The 17298-nt window shown below is 33.2% G+C and overlaps 1 protein-coding gene across 6 annotated transcripts in view; it reads right to left on the reverse strand.

Moving 5' to 3' along the window:
- CNTN1 (contactin 1) overlaps positions 1-17298 on the reverse strand; it is a 372749-nt gene that overhangs the window by 165484 nt on the left and 189967 nt on the right. Inside the window, exon 2 of one of the 6 annotated variants that reach the window (XM_037739051.1) lies at positions 1657-1800. The exons of the other annotated variants lie outside the window; for them this stretch is intronic. The gene's annotated coding sequence lies outside the window, so the exon portion shown is untranslated. The remainder of the gene's footprint in view (positions 1-1656; positions 1801-17298) is intronic. 6 annotated transcript variants of the gene reach the window in all.

The raw sequence follows: 17298 nt of genomic DNA on the forward strand, positions 1-17298 counted from the left end.
AATTCTCAAACTTCAGAAGTATAGAGCCTAGTTAGGCACAAGCTTCAGAGAAAACTTGATGTATCTACCTTTTGATCCCTTCCACCAAGAGGAAACAAGCTATGCATTTATTATTTTAAAGAACATATACCCAAATCTCTGAAGCTTAGTGAACAATACAAATATCAGTTTGACCTCTAGAAACTATAATCCTCTTACTATACTCTCTGACTCAAAATTTACCAATGATACACCATCATTTCATCATTCATTCAATGATTATTAAATACTTTTATGTGCTAGGCATTATGCTAGGCCATAGAAATTAAAAGACCAACTTAAAATGTTTAAGCTTAGTAGTTAAGATACATGTACTCCATCTTCCAACTTGTAAGTCAGGCTCTGTTTTAAAAGCCTAAGTATTAACTCAATTTTCATATAAATAAATGACATAGCTACTATTATTAATTTCAGTTCATAAATGAGAAAATAAAAATTTCAACTCTATTTCACGATATGGATTAAATTTTATCTTTACAGAAAAGAATCTCCTCAGACAACCTCCTTCTCTGAGGTCTTCTCCCTTGTCAAAAATCTTAGAGTAGTCATTTGACCTACTACTGATATCTTATTACTATATTCTTGCCTATCTTTTAAATTCAAGGCCACTTCCAATTGAAAATTGATAAACTGAATTAGAACAAATATATTTGAGGACAACTTAAAAGGTTGAAGAAAGAAAGTATTTTGGAGAAGTAGTTTCTTTGTTGAAATTTGGTGTTTCTGATAGGTCTTAATGGACAATAAATAGAATATCCAACTGTAAGTCTATCCTAGTAAATCTGATCCTATGTTCATAGCATTTTAGATATTTATATTCTTAAAAGTCAGTGAGGCTGAGAGACAAGAGTACAGATTGTGAGTATACTCAGAACAGATTCACATGGCTCAGTGGGTTTAGGCAAGTCACTGCGGCATTTGTAAAATGGGAATAGTAATATAATACATACTTCTGAGCATTATATAAAAAATTAATGTGAGACACCTGTGATAGCTCCCCTTTTTTCCTAAGTACATTGTAAGTTTCTGAGGTACAGAGATACAACCTGCCTATACATACCTTTATATTTTTAATTGGGCTTAAATATTTTGCACAGTGTGTGATTAATACATACATGTGTGTTAAGTGTAAGTGTGTGTGTATGTTCAGACAATTTAGGTGTCTTAGAGCTGATAATTAAAAGCACCTATGAACAGCTATGCAAGTGCCTTCATTAAGAAATCTTGAAGCACAAGAATTGCTGTTAAATAGTTAACATTGATGCTATGGTTTGCATGTGTCCCCCAGATTTCATGTGTTGGAAACTTAAATCCTAACATGGCAATATTTACAAGTGAGACCTTAAAGAGGTAATTGAGTCATAATTCATTCATGGGTTAATGGATTCATGGGTTATCATGGGAGTAGGACTGGTGGCTCTATAGGAACAGGAATAGACACCTGAGCAAACACCTGAGCACACACAGTCCCTTCACCACATGATGCCCTGTGCTGCTGCCTCAGGACTCTGCAGAGTCCCCACCAGCAAGGAGGCTTTCACCAGATGAGGCCCCTCAACCTTGGACTTCTCAGCCTCCATAACTGTAAGAAATAAATTTCTTTTCTTTATAACTTACCAAGTTGCAGGTGTTATGAAGCAATAGAAAATGGGCTGATATAATGGAACTGAGGATATTTCCATTCATTTATTTTCTTTACTTTGTGAAATTGTGGTTATCTGTTTAGCAGTTAGCATCTGTTCCACAATTTTCCCAGGATGACTATGAATACCAAGTAAGTTAATATATGAAAGCACCTTCGCAAATTAAAAGTAGTACAAAAATGGGACTATACAGTTATAAAGGAAGGCGTCCATATAACTTATCATCAATTTGACACTTTATAAAACTTAAGCTTACTACAAAACAGAAACTTCAGTCACAGTCTTTGAAATCTATTTCTGGAATTATCTTGAGGTCAGACTTTCAAAACCCTTTTATATGGAAATTTATTAAAGAAAAGAATCATTCTATCCTTTTTTCTTCTTCTTCTTCTTCTTCTTCTTTATTCCACCAAGAACTTACAACATTTCTCAAGGTATAGCAGTTCAAAAACCCCTAATGGCTAGCTGCCAACATTGAGTTTATATGGACCAAATTCTCTAAAAATGATACTACTGTGAATTTCCAACACATTTATCTCTCAGTTGTAATTATAGAATTGATTTTTTCATAAGTCTTCATGAAGTCAGCATTATATATTATCTCTTTTTACTTAGGGGAAAGAAAATGAAATATACTCAGCTAACAGATAGTTACCCAATAAAAGTTAGGTATTAAAACACAAGGCATTTGGAATTGGAGAAAAAATGTGTCTCTAGATTATAATGTCTTGAGAATATAATGGCATAAAAATTAGAGAAATATTTTTCCTGTGTCATATATGTTATTTTCAGAGCAGTTTTAGACTTAAAGAAAAATTGAACCGAAAGTACAGAGAGTTTTCATATACCTCTTCTCTCCTATATAGTTTAACCTATTAACATTTTGCATTATTGTGGTCAATCTGTTACAACTGATGAGCTAATATTAATACATTATTATTAACTGAAGTCCAGTTTAAATCAACATTCACTCTTTGTGTGTATCTTCTCTGAGTTTTAACAGGAGGAAGGATACAACAGAACTTAACTTCCAAGATCTAGTGACTTCTTCAATGCAGTGAAGTTGCCAGTATGACTTGCAATGTAGACATGTAAAATCAATTATTTGCTTAGCAAATGAATAAGCTGTTATATGTAAGTAATTTTATTTGTTTTAAAATATTTGACTATTGTATATACACCCTACTAGGTCCTAAGGACTTAACAGATTCAAGAAATATGGTCCTTGGCTTCAAGGGGGATATGAACCAGTGAAAGATAAACACTGATTGCATAGTACCTGCAGAGATACTGGAACAGACATTGAGGGAAAGGGCGGAATTCAGGGATGGGCATTTGCCTTTTGGGTTGGCTATTGGAGTATACAATGGTGTTATTCAACAAAGGGAATCTCAAGTTTTGATGGCAAAGTGAGTTGCCCAAGAATTTAGTTTTGAACATATTAGATTTGAGTTTCCCATTAGACATTCATGTGGAGTTACTAGGTGAACATTTGAATAAGTAAGACCAGAATTTAGAGGTCAGACAAGAGGGGCGAATAGCTATTTGTAAGTCATCTGCATATTGATAACATTTGGCACATATACACCATGGAATATTATGCAGCCATCAAAAACGATGAGTTAGGGTCCTTTGTAGGGACATGGATGAACCTGGAAACCATCATTCTCAGCAAACTGACAGGACAGCAGAAGATCAAACACCGCATGTTCTCACTCATAGGCGGGTGCTGAACAATGAGAACACATGGACACAGGGAGGGGAGCACTACACACTGGGGTCAGTTGGGGGGAAATAGGGGAGGGACAATGGGGGGTGGGAGGCTGGGGAGAGATAGCAGGGGGAGAAATGTCTGATGTAGGTGATGGGGAAGAAGGCAGCAAATCACACTGCCATGTGTGTTCCTATGCAACAATTCTGCATGTTCTTCACATATACCCCAAAACCTAAAATGCAATAAAATAAATAAATGGGAAAAAAAAAACATTTGAAGGCTTTAATAGAAACTCCTAATCAATTTGTAATGAAATGGAAGGAAGAAAAATGAAGCAACAGAAATATAAGCCTGAAATTATTTTGTTTTTCCTTTGTCTTGGCTCTCCAACTAAAAGAAACAGAGTAGGGGGAGAAAGCAGTGATCCCTGTATCTATTGGCAGCCATGAAGCTGTTGGCGCTCTTGGTAGATTACTTTCTTTACAAGTTTAGAATAAATACCTTTGATTTGTATTCTAAAGTTCTTGCTAAGATAAAACATTTGTTAAAAATTGCTTCCTGAGTGTTCTGAGGATTGAAGGAATATCACTACTATAGCTGCAGTTTCTTAGAATAAAGTTATTAGAAATTTGGAGGTTGTAGAATGCAGAAATTTGTCTTCTTTTATTTTTGTGAACTAATTTTGAATATATAAAGTTTGTGACAGCAATTCAAAGACACTTAGATTTTTCAATCAAGTATCAGTATTGAGTTTGATATGTCCAAATTTCTATTCTTAAATGTTAAACTATCATTGACATTTTAAGTGATTTTGATTTAACTTGAAAATTAAACTCCTAACATGACTATGCAGAGTGATATAATTATCTACACAGTTAGGATAAAGAGGAAGGTTTTGCACTTAACCAGAAAACTTTAGGCAAAAGGTGATATTTTTACTTGAATTATATGTGACCATACGTTCTTTATTTAAATGTGAACTATATCTGAAATCATTACATCAGAATATTTCTATTTAATGTTTTTGGTATTTTAATAAATATTTTTATATTTTCAACCCAATCATGTTTTTGTTTATTCACCCTCCAGTTGTTTTCATTTCTTGAGTTCCATTTGTTTTGATTAGTGTGTCTTGAATTTCTGGGAAGAAGAATTTGTAATGATTTATATTGTGTTGAACTGTATCTTTCTGACTCTGAGTACTCCAGCAGAAACAAAAAGCACCACGTTTTGACCTTTACATTTCTCTTAACAAACATTGAATAATGACATGTTGGCAAATCACCCTCCAACCCTGACAGAAAAAAAAAAATTACAAAGCTTCAGGTTTTAAGTATCTTGCCCTTCTAGAAGTAGACTTCCATTCTGGAAGCTGTGAGTATACAGTTGTTGAATAAGTTATGTCCTGAAACATGATTAGTATTCCTGTCAAAGCACAATATCTTAACTAAGTCAGGTGCTATTTCTGATATGCCGATAATAATGATTGTTTGGTTATGGGTTTTCCATCTCCTGTTGTTGTGTCTCCTCTGGTAATGATTCCATTTTATTTTCTGTAATTAATATTTTTATTTAAATAGTGGTTAGTACCCTAATACAGCTTCTCATAGAAAAATTCTAATGTGGCTGCTATTTAGTATGTTTGGAAGAGTTCAAATTGTTCTTTCCTTGAACAAATATTTAAGTAAAACACAAAGATAAAAACATAGTGAGGAAGATTCTAAATTGTCAAGATATCAGTACTTCTCAGCTTCATCTACATACTCAACACAATCCCAATCCAAACTGCAGCAAGTTATTTTGTGTATGTTGACAGTGATTCTAAAGTTTACATGGAGAGGCAGAATTGTCAAAACAACAATATTGAGTAAAAAGAACAAAGCTGAAGGACTGACACTGTCCAACTTCAAGATTTAAAGTTCTAAAGACTGTAAAGCTATGGTCACCAAGACATTGTGGTATTGGTGAAAAAACAGATACATAGATCAATGGAACAGAATAGGGATTTCAAATATAGAACCATATCAAGATAATCAAGTGATTGTTGACAAAGAAATAAAGACAATGTAATGAAGAAACATAGACCTTTCAACAAATTGTGCTAAAATAACTGGACATCTATGTGCAACAACAACAAAGTTTAGACACATACCTCACACTCTTGACAAAAACTAACTCAAAATGAGTCATGGACCTAAATATAAAATGTTGAACTGTAAAACTCCTACAAGGTAACATAGGAGAAAATCAAGGTGACCTTGAGTATGGAAATAACTTCTTTGATATAGCAATAAGGGCAGAATCCAAACCTCTTTGATACAGCAATAAAGGCGGAATCCATGAAAAGCAGAATCGCTAAGCAGGATTTCATTAAAATTTAAAACTCCTGCTCTGCAAAAGACACTGTCAAGAGAAGGAGAAGACAAGCCATAGACAGGGATAAATATTTGTGACAACATCTGATAAAAGAGTGTTATCCAAAATATAAAAAGAATTCTTAAAACATAAAAATAAGAATACAAACAACTCAACTAGAAAATGATCAAAATTCCTGAATGGTCATCTCACCAAACAATATAAACAAGTGGCAAGGAAATATATGAAGAGATGCTCAACATCATGTATCATCAGGGAATTACACATTAAAATCGTAAAAGATATCACTACATACCAATTCAAATGGCGAAAATCTAACACCAAATGTTGTTGGTTTCTGCTGTTCCATTTCCTTGCTAGCATTTGGTATAGAACAGCAGGAACTCTCATTTTTTTTCTGGTAGAAATGCAAAATGGTACAACCACTTTAGAAGACAGTTTGGCAGTTTCTAACACAGTTAAACATATTCTTACCATATGATCCAGCAGTTATACTCCTTAATATTTACACAAAGAAGTTGAAAATGTATCTCAGTACCAAAACTACACAAGGATGTTTACAGCTGCTTAATTAATAATTGTCAAGACTTGAAACCCATCCTTTAGTAGAGGAATCAATATATAACCTGTGGTACAACAGGCCATCAAATATTATTTAGCACCAAAAAGAAATGAGCTGTCAAGCCACGAGATTATATTAAGGAAACTTAAATGCATATTACTAAGTGAAAGAATTCAATGTGAAAAGGCTATATACTGTATGATTTTAACTATATGACATTCTGGAAAAGGGAACACCATAGAGACAGTAAAATAATCAGTGTTTCCTTCGGGTTAGCAAGAAGGGAGAAATGAATATGCAGATCACAGAGCTGGAATGCAGTGGCACAGAAGATTTTTAGGGCAGTGAAACTATTCTGTATGATACTATCATTATAATTTCATCGAAATCCATTGGATGTACAACAGCAAGAATAACCCTAATGTAAACTATGGACTTCAGTTGATAATACTGTATCAGTGCAGTTTCACTGATTGTGACAGCTATACCACTTTGGTGCCGGATGTTGACAGTGCAGGAGGCAACGCCTGAGGAGACAGGGGTATATGAGAATTCACTTTTATTTCTGTTCAACTTTGTTGTAAACCTAAAACTCTTAAATTCTGTTAAAAATAATAACAAAAAATATAGGGAGAAATAAAGTACAATGGGGAGTCACAGGAAAAGGTGACATTCGCTCGATTTAAAAACTACCTGAGACAGTCCATATCTAATGCTATTCTCAGAATATACCACTCATGTATCTGTATTTCTTTTTTAATGATAATATCTGTAAAGTATTAGAGATTAATATCCCACCGATAAGAGTCTAATAAAGGAAATTACTCATTTATAGAACACACACTGTTTCAAATACCGGTGGTTTACAAGTATCTTTCATCTTCAAAATTACATGTAGGTAACTATTATTGACTCCAATTAACACATCAAGAAAATGAGGTTTGGAGAAATCAAGCAGCTGCCAGTGATAATAAATGGTGGTACCTGTACCCTAACAGCTTCATCTCAGCATAGCGCTTGTCTTCATAATTCTTCTCATCACTGGAATATATATGATAGGTAAACTCTGCCACAATCACTGCCAGTTTTTATGTGAATTATCATTTTTAATACTCATAATAATACATTGAGATTTATACCATTTGTGCCTTTCAGGATGATTATTACATTTTATGATTAAATAATTCTCAGTGTCTGACTTTCCCATTGATTTGGGGCTTTAGAAACCCCAAAAACCTATCACAACAGCTATCCCACAGGAAATGCTTAGTAAACAGTTTTTAAATTCCTGAATGTTTAATTAGTAAATTGTTTTGAGAGTTACAGCTATGTCACTGACCCAAAAAATATTGCTTAATATTTTCACAGAATATGTAAAGGGATAAATTGAAGAGACGGAAAAGAGAAGCAATGACATTCCACTTGCCCTTTTTCTTTCCTTCAATCCCATTTAAACTAGACCACTATATTTGACTCTTAACAATTTTGTTTTCTTTCAAATCACTTATCACATCCCCCGTTTTTCTTTTTTCCTCTCAACGTTATTGCTAAAACCTAGTTAATAAAGAGCAGTGATTTTAATTACAGGCCCAGCTACTTCTCACCAACCTTTTAAAGAATCTCCCTCCCACTATAAATACAAGTATACAAATAGGAAGTGAATTTCCTAAGACAGCAGGTTTAACCCTTACACAGAATAACCTGAGAAGGAATTTTCAAACGGTTCAACGTTTTACAGCTCCAGTCAAAATACTTTCAAGAGATTTCGGCTGACTGGCCCCATGGAGCGAATCCCTGGCACAGGCCTGCACGCCCACTGGCACGATACTGTGGAATGAACTGAGTGGCAGGAGGGGAAGCAAAGCTTGGTTCTTTGTCCACATGAATCCCCTCCTGTGAATGGTTTTCTCCTAGATACTAAACCAAGGGAAAAGATCTCTTCCTTTTGCTGCAACTCTCAAACTTGTTTTGTTTGTGGAAAGCCACCCAGCTTGTTAGATTTTTACTCTGTTTATTAAACCGATAAAATGCTTTCATAGTCTCTCTACCAGGCCCAGTAAAAGCCTTGCTGTCTCCTGCCAATCAGCTATCTTTCCCCCATGTTTCCACAGTCCACAGAAAGATTAACTGCTGGCAAAAGAAAACCACAGTCTATATGCTTGCTTTTTTTGTTAATCACATTTCTTTAAATTGTAATCTAGAGTCTAAAACCGCAAGTTAAGACTTTAAACCATATCTTTATTTATATTAATGTTTACAGAAACTATAGGTGACCAATCCATGATTATAGACTAAACTATGTTTCCAATACTGCTTTTGAACTCTCAAAATAAGATTCTTAAAAATATAAATTAATGTACCTATAGTATTTTTCTTTTTGATGTATTTTAACATTTATGGAAAATTACTTATTGATTTTTGAGAACATGGGTAATTAAAAATATATATACAGTATACAGATAGGAAATGGGTAAGACTATCACAGTTATTTAAAAATTTTTAAAGTCTATAACAGTGAATAAGAACATATAAATCACCACAAAAATTAATCAGGATATTATAAGACTGATTTATTACTATAAATTAGGATTAAAGACTCTTAACCTTTTACAGTCATAAGCCCTTTTAATAATCTAATAAAGACTATATAACATCTCCCCTAAATAATGGAAACCAAACACAGAATTCGACAGATCAATATCATGTTAAGTCCATGGGAACAGATTTAAAGTACTGTAAGGACAGGGCCCGTCACTGTCTGATCTGTTTGTTTATCCCAGTGTCTTCTACTATACCTGAAACACAGAATTTAGCACTCTTCTGGAAGCTTAGGCAAATATAATTCAAAATGAAGTAAAAAAATATATTTACAACAATCAGAAGAGAGGATGTTGAACTATTATTTGCATACAATGTGATTATAGACCAGAATATCAAAGAAAATGGATTTAAATAAAATACTAAATTTACGAGTTTAGCAAAGTGACTAAGCAGAAGATAAATACAAATTAAACTATAGCTTTCTTTACATTAATAACGTCTACTTAGAAATAAGAAACATGAAGCCTCAGCCTGTAGTATCAACAAACACATAATTGACCACCTAGACATACTTTTAGTAATCAGTATGAGAAAAGCTATAAATATTTATTGATAGACCTAATAGAAGCATTGACAGTTCTCTGATAACAAGACTCAATATTATTTTTTCCAAAATGACATACTTTCAATCAAAGTACAAATAAGACATCTGTAAACTTGAAAGAGTAAGTCTCAATTTTATTAGAGAAGAAAAACAGTTGAAAGGAAATTAAGACTATTTTGGAACAAATTATAGCTAATGCTTACATAGCACTTACTACTAACCACTTTAAATGTGTTTAATTCTCACTGGAGTCCTCACAATAAATCTCTATGGTAAATGCTATGAATATCTCAATTTTACAGATAGAGGAATGAAACACAAAGATGTGAAGGAGCTAAGGTCACACAGTTAACTAGCTGGCATGTTAAGATTCACAACCAAGCAGTTCAGCTCTAGAATCCATGTGCTTAAGTATTCTACCAAATTGTTTCTCAAGGCTAATAAAATAACTATAATCCCACCAATAGAAAATCATAATAAAAAGCTTCATAAACAAAGTGTGATGATGTTCTTTGAAGAATACACCACTTCTGTAAGAGCTAACATTTTCTGAGCACTTATTAGGTGCTAGACACCTTACATGTATTATCTCACCCCTCACAAAAACCTTGATATAGGCTCCTTCTTTGTGTTCATTTTAGAGATGAAACAACTTAGGCATGTAGGTTAAGCAATTTTCCCAGGATTATGATATTTCTGGTACTAGTAAGTGGTGGAACTGAGATTTAAACAAGGCTTACATTTATATTGCTTACATCATCTATTTGTGAAAGTGCTAACATGTAAACATACAAAATACGATTTAATAAAGGGCACTGAGGCAATTAGATAGCTAGACAAAAATCAATAATATTCTAATCTCAGTTCATATATCAACAAAAACTCAGATGAATTAAAAGTCAAAACATAAAAATGAAATTAACTTGAAACAAATACACCAACTCCCTGAAGGCAGGAAAATGCAAAGGAAAAATTTAAACTGCATATATAAAAGTTATGAATGAATTTTATGGGCAAAATATAAACTGGGAAGAAACTTCAAAAAGATTACAGACAGAGCCATAAGGAACTCACAGTTAATATGTGAAAGACTATTATAGTAATAATAGACAAAGGAATAAAGAACATGTTAGACTTACATGAATGTATCTATGACAAATAAAAAATGCAACTTTAAAATGCTGTATATATATTTTGATAAAATTTGCACACAATTAAAATTAACAATACTCAATGTTTATGTGGATACAATGATGATATTTTCCTATACTGCTACAACAAGTAGTAACTAAGGAAACCTTTTCAGAAAATAATTTAGTAATATGCATCAAGTGTCTTAATAGAATTCAGACATTCTGATACAGTGATTCCTCATAGAGAAATCTATTCGGATTAAATAATTTGATGTTTACATATAATAGAACAATATGATAAAATATTAGAGAAGCCTTAAAATTACACTAACAAATGCTTTATAATAATCAGTGTCAGGAAAAGCTTATACTGTACTATGTGAAAAAGCAGAACTAAATACCAGATATTATGACCTCAAAAATACATGGTACAAAATAATCAAATAAAAGACAGAAAAGAAGGAAAAAATAAAAGAAAAAAGTTTGGGTAATTAAAAAACATAAAATAAGATTTTAGAAGTGCATGTAGTTACCTAAGAAATTACAACAAATGTAAGTAGATTAAATGATTTTACCTGCTAAATGGCCGTGTGTCAGAACATAATTAAAGACAAAATAACCTATAGCAACAATTAGCCAACATGCCCTGAATATTTAGAAGAAATAAAACATATATAACACCAAAACATGGCTATTTCTATAAGGTGGCATTATGGGTGATCTTTATTATCTTCTGTATATTTTCTGTATATCCACATTTTCCTATTATAAAAGATACATTACTTTAATGGAAATTACTCCAGGAACTGGTTTTTGAAAAGATCAACAAAATAGACTTCTAGCCAGGTTAATACAAAAGAAAAGAGAGAAGAATCAAATAGATACAATAAAAAAATGATAAAGGGGATATCAGCACGGATTCCACAGAAATACAAACTACCATCAGAGATTACTGCAAACAACTCTATGCATATAAATCAGTAAACCTGGAAGAAATGGATAAATTCCTAGACACTTGCACCCTCCTAAGCCTAAACCAGGAAGAAGTCGAAATCCTGAATAGGCCAATAACAAGGGCTGAAGTTGAGGCAGCAATTAAGAGCCTACCAACCAAAAAAAGCCCAGGTCCAGACAGGTTCACAGCTGAATTCTACCAGATGTACAAAGAGGAGCTGGTACCATTCCTTCTGAAACTATTCCAAACAATCCAAAAAGAGGGAATCCTTTCCAAATCCTTTTATGAGGCCAACATCATCCTGATACCAAAACCCAGCAGAAACTCAACAAAAAAAGAAAACTATATAGATATGGCCAATATCCATGATGAACATAAATGCAAAAATCTTCAATAAAATACTGACAAGCCGATTGCAACAGCACATCAAAAAGCTTATCCACCATGATCAAGTAGGCTTCATCCCGGGGATGCAAGGCTGGTTCAACATATGCAAGTCTATAAAAATAATTCACCATATAAACAGAACCAAAGACAAAAACCATATGGTTATCTCCATAGATGCAGAGAAGGCCTTCGACAAAATTCAACAGCCCTTTATGCTAGAAACACTCAATGAACTAGGTATTGATGGAATCTATCTCAAAATAATAAAAGCTATTTATGACAAACCCACAGCCAATATCATAATGAACGGGCAAAAATTGGAAGCACTCCCATTGAAATCTGGCACTAGACAAGGATGCCCTCTCTCACCACTCCTATTCAACATAGTATTGGAAGTTCTAGCCAGGGCAATCAGGCAAGAAAAAGAAATAAAGGGTATTCAACTAGGAAAGGAAGAATTCAAATTGTCTATATTTGCAGATGACATGATTGTATATTTAGAAGATCCCATCATCTCGGCCCAAAATTTCCTGAAATGGATAAGCAACTTCGGTAAAGTCTCAGGGTACAAATCAATGTGCCCAAATCACAAGCATTCCTATACACCAATAACAGACTAAAAAAGAAATTTCTATTAAAGCAAAAATTAACATGAGTTCATTATTTATTTAAATGCATTTCTTTTATAGTGATTATTTTGACAAAATATTATTATGTGCTTAACAAATTTATGCTGGTGCCAATTAAAAAACAAAAGAATTCCCAGATGTTGTAGCGCATGTAATAAAGAAAAACTGTTTCCAAATAAGTTTTAAATGAGCCTATAACAAATTCCCTCTGGATACACAGTTAATAGATTATTTTTTCTACTTTTTAAATGAGGACATGCTACCACCACACTTTCTTATTACAGGATGGAACACAGCTCTGTAGGGAATTTCATCTTCAAATTGTGTTTCCTAGCAACGCTCTTTAAACGAGAGTGTCCTTTTTTTTTATATCAAACATTGGCATCTGTGGAAAATGCTTGAAAACTTTTTTCTTATCCTGTGACTAAACAATGTGAACTAGGCTAGCAGGCAGCTGGAAAGGAAGAAAAGGAATATCCATTCTAAAATCACTAGAATTTTCTTGTATCCTTTGAAATCTTGTGATGTTTGTGCTTTAAGTTTGGAGAAATATATTTGCATTTCTCTGTCACAGTTGTATGACTTTCATAAGATATTTAGTTGTCAAGAACATGGACTGAAAGAGAACAGATACCATAATTATATTATTCTCATTTTTCCCAATACCAAAAATAGTCAACAAAGAGCTAAAGAATACATTTAACTTAAAAAAGCATTGTTTGAATTAGATCATTCTCAACTGTGAATGCGAATTAGAATCACCTGGGAATCTAAAAACATACCCATCCCTTGGTTCAAAACCCTAGTTACTCTGTCTGGAGTGAGGCTTGATTAAAATTTAGGCTTGATGAAATCTTCAGGTGATTGTAACATATGGTCTAATTAAAAGCATACACATTGTGCAAAACATATAGTCAGTGAATAAACATTTTCAAATAAATTATTGAAAAATGATCAGATATATCTTTAATATTCTAGCTTGTACAGAGATTTGTGCAAATGAATCAAATGTACAGTTCAGAATATAAAATCACAAAGAAACCAAAATGTAAAAATAATTCTTCATGGGTGCAAAGCAAGTAAGAAACGAAAAAATAGTTTTAAAAGCTCTTTTCTAAACTATTTTACTTATACTAAATATGAAATATGTTAAATTCAAAGCATTTTAATAAAGATTATTTGTGCATGAATATATTAAGTTTAGAAGGTATACCAGGTGGGCTTAGTAAAGATGGAATACTATTTTGAGGTCTATCATATAATTAAGCATGGTAGAGATCCTGACAGATGGGCATCTAGAGAAAGAGGTCCAGATGAGAATATTTCCTCTGAAAGTACCAGTTGCTACTGTCTTACCGGAGAGAAGATCTAGATAAATATTGATGTAACTTAGTTTTCTGTGATGCATATTACAGAAAGTCTACAGAGAACTCTAGGAGGGCAAGTCAGAAACCAAAATTAGTCTGGGACAATATATCATTTATTTTCATCCTGGAATGCTTTCAAATTTGTCTACTTTTACTGCTGTTAATGACATATGTTTCTTCTTCTATGTAACAGTTTCTGAATCAAACTAAGGAAAGGCATAAATATACTAATGAGGTTTATTTAACCCATGTCTAAATAATTGGAACAAATCACTAACGGCATTTAAAGTATTCCAAAATTCTTGTTAGTTCAACTTATTGTCTCTATATCATTCCATATGCCTATTTTCCTGATACTTAACACTTTTGCTGCCTTATCCAATCAAAATCAAGATTAATGCTTTTGAAACTGAGAAATGACTGGAATTTATTATAGGCAATTCTTTTTCCATTCTGCCTGTCAATCTCTGTACTCCTTCCCTTCAACATCTGATGCTTATTAAAGCCCCCATCCTCCTATTCTTCATCTCTTCCTTCCCCACGAAAGAAACACTTTTTTAAAATCCCTGTTCTCTGATCATTCATAGTAAATTATAAATAGCATATAAAATCACTAAACTTATCTGAAAACAAATCACATTTTACAAAGAGGGCAAAATGGTTCAAACTTAACATATAGAAACCAAGTCAATTTCTTCTACACATGACTGATATGTGAAGTAAGTTTTATAATTTTTTGAATCAGTCTATTATTCAGAACTCACATGAGGAAAAGTTTAGACAAAATGGTAAAGCCAAATCACCTACTCAAGATCTGCATGAATGGGTGTGATAGTCTCTTTATGTGATGTTATTGAAGTAACAGCTGCGAGATCCTTATCTATTTTCCATTGTCTGATCCCTCTTTGGATACTCATATTAAGTTTGGGATCAGACAATGGAAAATAGGAAGTAATAGCACATTTTTGTACTGGGAAGGAGTTCAATGCAGAAGTTTTGTAAATCCACCCAAATGTTTACTCCAGGGCCTTGTATAATAGCACTATGCTAAATGGGTTGGATGAAAGAAAGCTTGGAGATAGAATGAACAAAGACTATAGCTATAAATTGTATGAATACAATACATAGGAAGCAATAACACATTTTTGTAAGTCACAAGGTATAGCTATGATTCCCAAAATAGGGGCCTACTGGAGTAGTCAACATTTGTTAAATTCTTAAATATTTGTTTTGGTGAAGGGGTGCCATGCAAAAGTAACAGAAATTAAGAATGCTGTAAGTTGCGTGGGAACCTCTGGGCCATAATATAGCACTAATACGTGTAACCATGAAAACATCTACTATTGGAAAAGCTAATAGATAATCACCAAGGCCTGCCAGGTCATTCTTGAAAAATATGGTACATTAATATCACCCTTTCTATTCCAATTTGGGTGTATAGCTAAAATTCTTATAATTTATAGCCACAGACCTTGTTCATTCTATCTCCAAGCTTTCTTTCATCCAACCCATTCAGCGTAGTGCTATTATACACCCCCTGGAGTAAACATTTGGGTCGATTTGCAAAACTTCTGCATTGCACTCATTCCCAGTACAACGAATATTTTCTGGGAAATAAACTTCCTCAATTTTCATTCTGTGTGGATGTAGGTGGGAGGACATAGGTTCTATGTTTATCCAGTCATAACAATGAATTACTGAATTCCTCTATTCACAGGAGGTCAAGGATAGGTTTGTAGTCTACTCCTGGTGAATCTGTGTAATTCCATAATTTTAGCCACAGCGATTGGCTAAAATATAAGCTTCTGGCCTTAGAAATTACAAGCATAGAATGCAGTAACTTCATTCAGAAGCAAACCAAGGTTTCCTTCTCTTCTCTATTGGACTGAATGCTTTGAGGATGTAAGCCTACAACTGAAAGAACGTATCATGGAGACTGAGAATAAAATAAAGTCAGGAGAAGGATAAAAAAATTTTCCTGATTAAATCATCTGTATTCCAGAGTATTTATAAAGCCATATTAACTTCTGAAATTTTCAGTGATATGTATCAATACAAACCTGTTATTTTTTAATCAGCTTTTGCTGGATTCTCTGAACCTTATTATCAAAGGAGCACTAAGTAATACAGTCTTTTACTATGTCATCTACTTGCTTAAATTTTCTTTTTGCACGTAGCACAATAAGCAAATATTTTGAATAATGATTAAAGTCTGTCCTTTCCAGCACTCTTGCTTCTATCTCATTTAAGCAGAAATGGATTTGTACTTGGCATTATAGACAAAGGTATTTATCACTACATCCTGAAAACTTGATGACTTTGTTATTTTCTTTATACCATTTACTCAGCAAATGTATTCACATCCACTTAGGAAAGAATATTCTCCTACATCTCCTTCAAACCTACGTAAAAACTCACTAAAAGGAAATACTCCTACTCAGGTTTCCTAAATTATAGAATTCACAATAATCTGTGGACCTCTAAAATCTAGTTGATTTTAGGTTTCCTGATAATCAGCAAATAGTTGTTGAATAAATGAATATACTCTTAGCATGTATCTACTATATTATCTGCCTTTTCCTTATTGCTAATCTGTTTTTTCTTATTATATAATATTTACATTATTTATGACTATGTCACCTCAAAAAATGTGTTCCTTAGAGTACACTCTGTATTACACCATTTTGTATTCCTTGCATCAGTCAGCATTAGAATTACTGAAGAAAAGTTAAAATTACAGACATGTTTCACAATCTTCATTCACCTTTTTTGATAAGACAATGCTGTTTATTTTCATGTAGCATATAATTATCACAACGAATTTCTTGCTTCTTTATCTTGATACAAATTTCTAAATGCCCAAAAGAGAAAAAAACTAGGACATAAAGTTGCACAAAAGGTAAAAGTCACAAAACAAGTAGGTTTTTGATTGTAACAAAGAATTTATGTGTCTCTGTGACCCTCATATCCTGACTTCTCACAGAGGACCATAATTTCCTCCTATACATAGGAAATCAAGAACAAAACTATAAATATTTTCTTATTCCAGCCTTCAGTTTTTTTCTGTAATTTCCCTCCTTGCTGCCTGACACATACCTTATTTTTTGGTGATATAATACTAGGCTCTTTCTTGATTTTTGTCTAACTCCTTTCTTAATTTTCTTTTTCTCATTCCTAATCTCTACCATTGGACTTGTTCTGCATAACATACAAAGCAGGCCAGGCGCGGTGGCTCAAGCCTATAATCCCAGCACTTTGGGAGGCTGAGGCGGGTGGATCACGAGGTCAAGAGATCGAGACCATCCTGGTCAACATGGTGAAAACCCGTCTCTACTAAAAATACAAAAA

This window comes from Cebus imitator, unplaced genomic scaffold (genome assembly GCF_001604975.1).
Source record: "Cebus imitator isolate Cc_AM_T3 unplaced genomic scaffold, Cebus_imitator-1.0 Scaffold2, whole genome shotgun sequence".
Lineage (NCBI taxonomy): Eukaryota > Metazoa > Chordata > Mammalia > Primates > Cebidae > Cebus > Cebus imitator.